Source organism: Cyprinus carpio, unplaced genomic scaffold (genome assembly GCF_018340385.1).
Source record: "Cyprinus carpio isolate SPL01 unplaced genomic scaffold, ASM1834038v1 S000006635, whole genome shotgun sequence".
Taxonomy (NCBI): domain Eukaryota; kingdom Metazoa; phylum Chordata; class Actinopteri; order Cypriniformes; family Cyprinidae; genus Cyprinus; species Cyprinus carpio.
Genome location: NW_024879264.1, coordinates 393578 through 397546, shown reverse-complemented (window position 1 = coordinate 397546; position 3969 = coordinate 393578).

Below are 3969 nucleotides of genomic sequence, written 5' to 3'. Positions count from 1 at the left end.
TTTATTGTAAAGAGCTTAGGCTCATGTAACCAGAAGTTTTAAGATATATGAATATGCTTTAAAGTTTTTCTTACCTCATGGGTTTATCTTAACAAGCAAAGCAATTCAACATTAATAACACAGCTAAAAAGATTCCTACCAGTGGCTATCCTTCATAAAACTTAACATCTATTACAGTTTTATCATAGGCAGAATGCAAAATGTTTCAATACAAGCATTTCAGTCAAATATAATTTAAGCAACATTTCAAACCTTTAACCCACAGGGGAAAATCAACCCATTAACAGTTTAAAAGTAGCCATGGGGAAAAAAATGCACACTTGGCAACCCTGCATTCAACACGAGCTTCAGGAGTCAGATTTGACTGATCACGGGTTGAGCAGAGAGAGATGGCTGATAAACCATGCTGCAGGATTTGCTGCTCAACAGATCCTGAGCTTATTGACAAATATCTGATCTTACTTTACACAGAGCGTGCATGATCGCGTAAACAGAAGTGAAAGTGAACAGCGAGCGCTCATTCAAAAGAGATTTAAACACTCTGCATATTGATAGATGCTCCCTGATGCACAAAAATTATGCAATATTAGAATGTTTGCTGGAGCGGGCGGGACTGGACACAAAAATCATGGGCAATAATGGTCAGAAATTCATTGAGAGCGGGATCAATAAAACAGTCCCTAGCAGCGCTCTAATACAAAAATGCACACAATCATTGGCGACTGTAGAAAGTAAAAACTGAATCCCAGACATTTTGGGCGATTCAAAAATCCCGGCTGGAGGCATTTTTTTTAGGTCCAAAAAGAGGACTGGGAAAAAGAAAAAATATGGTCACTCTAACGTCATGGCAATGTACAACACAAAGTACCTCATGTGGGAAACACTTAACGTAACACGTAAATGCACCCAACTAATGTAAATCAAGCAAGCTAGTACGCATAGGCCACGAAGTGCACAAAATAAATTCAAGTACTTTCAAGGACCTGTATCAATGTATGTTTATTTTCAAAAACTTTCCAGGGCCTTGAATTTTTTTTTTTTTCAGATTCACAAACTTTTAAGGATTTCAAGGACCCATGGGAACGCAACATGCTGAATGTTTAATTCATAGGACACGGCAGTTGAACTATTTTAATGGGGCTAGAACTAGCCATTTATTTGCCTTTAGATTGCAGTCCAATGAACATTTTTTAGATATTAGCACAATTAATAAAAATAGATTTTGGATATGTGTTGCGGCAAATCCCCAGGGTTGGATGGAATTCCCCCAGACTTTTACACAACGTTTTGGGTCAGTCTGGGCCCTGTACTTTTTGATATGATTCAAGCTGCTGTCTTTCTTTAGAGATGTGAATATCGCAGACATTTCGCTTTTGCTTTGTGTCGGAGGTCATGACTTTGGGGTCCTCTTACATTCGTATGATTAAGGTAGTTTATGCGAACCCCAAAGCCATGGTGCTTCTTCTTTTTGCACTTTCGCTTGAGCCACTGTTGCAGACTATACTCATAGACCAGGGGTCTGCAACCTTCAACATCAAAAGAGCCATTTTGGCCCCTTTTGCACCAAATAAATTTCACGTGGAACCACAAAACCTATTTGATCCCTAAAATGAAGATAACACAATATATAGCTAAAGCTTCATTTTCAGTTACGTTACAGGGCAGGGGCATAGCAATCATTTCAGAAGTGAAGGGGACACTAATACTAATAATAATAATAATGTATGTTTGTCTAATTGAAAAAGAAAAAAAGAAAAAAAAACTTTTCTTATGTGTCTTACTTTTAACTGGCAAAGAAATAAAATACACTGCTGGACAATAACCAATAATTTATATTCTCTAATATTTTTAATGTATATTCCTTATGACAATTTTATCATTATGATTGGTTTATAAACTACAAACACTTTTTCCATTTTTATCACAGAATAAGGCAGAAAATATATTTTATAGCTTCTGTACTGCAATAAATGCTATGTCAGTTAGCACTGTATCATTCATTTACTTTATTTATTACCTGGAGAAGACTTGGAAAAACACACATAAACCATATTGTCGCTATCGTTCATTGTCTTCATGTTTCATTAGTTATGGTTTGTGCTTGTTATTCAGCTTAGCTACAGCAATTACTGGATGCCTTTGGATTTCCTGGCACGTCAAAAGTTATTACTTGTTTTTGTTAATTTTTTACTTTTTTGAGTGTTTTTTGTTCTTTGTGTACATTTTTGTCTTTTTGGTATGGGGTGTCACTGTTGAGTGCTCCGTAATGTTCACATTGTTTTTGGATACGAATAAAACATATCCAAAACGTGACTATCTTGTCTCTTTTAATTTAAATCTAGATTTATTTACACTGGCACTTGAAAACGTCTGCATGAACACACTTGCCCAAAAAAAGTGCAGCGGAAGTGTTTAGGTTTTATTAAAATTCCGGGGAACATGTCTCCCATGTATTCTATGCCCATGCTACAGGGACAAAAGGCATAGACAAAGGCATCACCCCGATCACAATATGTGGGACCAGTCATCATATTCCCTTGTATGCAGACGATGTCATTCTGTATTTAGGTAATCCTTTGCAGTCCATACCTAACATTTTAACTATCTTTGGCAGCTTTGGTGAGATCTCTGGATATAGAATAAATTAGACAATGTCTGCACATCTTCCATTGAATGATGCAATGACACAGACAGCATTACCCTCAGGTATACCAGTGGTTAAACAATTTAAGTATTTGGGTATTATGATTGGTGCTTCACTGCAGTATATAATTAAGATCAATTACGAGGAGAAGATTTCATGTAACTTGGAAAATTAGTCATCACTCCCAAATTCTCTTAGATCACATACTCATACTCCCCCAAATAAACTGTGTGAGCTCTATGCTGCCTTTGCCTCCCCCTTCTCGTTTTTGGGATAGATTACAGAGCATAATTACCTTTTTTTTTTTTTGGAATGGCAAACAACCACGTCTTAAACTTTCCACGATGCAATTCTCAATTTTAAGCTGTATCACTGGACTTTTACACTTCGTCCCCTAGTTAGCTGATATGATGATAAAATTGAAGTTTCTTGGCATTCACTGGAGGAAAATCTGGTTCTTTCTTTGAAGTTGGATGAAGTTTTACTTGCTAATATCCCTCTAAACAAGTGTAAACTCTGTTTTGGTCCCTTATTGTCACACGTTCTGTCAGTCTGGAGAGTAGCAGAAAAAGTTTGTGATATTCATTCTAATTGGAATCCTTACTCTCCTATCTTTAATAATGATGGTTAGCTAATTGGCAAGCACCCAATTTAGTTTGGCCAGTGTCGACAGTGGTACAATAAAGTGATTCACTCCTTGGGTGATATAATGGGCGACAATGGCCTTTATACCTTTGAATAACTTTCTATTCAATTTAACCTACAAAGCTCCACCTGTTTTTTGTTTTTTTTTAGTTACATTTGAAGGCAGTCATGAAGGCCTGTGGGGTACCTTGGACTTTACTTAAAGTATTACATGAGATCCAGGGAACAAGTAGATTAGTTTCTAAATTATATGGTTATTTCCTGGAAAAAAAAAATCTACCCTCCTCTGACAACAGATTCTTCTTGGCTGGCAGACATTCCAGAGCTTTCACCCAGTTTCGATTGGGACGAAGTCTGGGTTATGGTATTGCACGCTGCTAGGAATCCCGATCATCAACAAATCCATTTAAACTTAATTCATAGGACTTATATGACTCCACGTGAACTCCATAGTATGAAGCTTAAACCAGATCCTAATTGAACGCTGTGCCATATGGGGGAAATTTAATCACATGATTTGGGATTGCCCTGGGGTTACCAATTTTTGGAATATGGTTCAAGAAAATTTGTCCTCTATATCAAATGTCTTGATCTTTAAAATGATATTTTAAATGATCTTTCTGATATCCAACTTAATAAAACTCAGAAGCGAGTGTTTTTAGCCAGTTTGACAGCGGCCA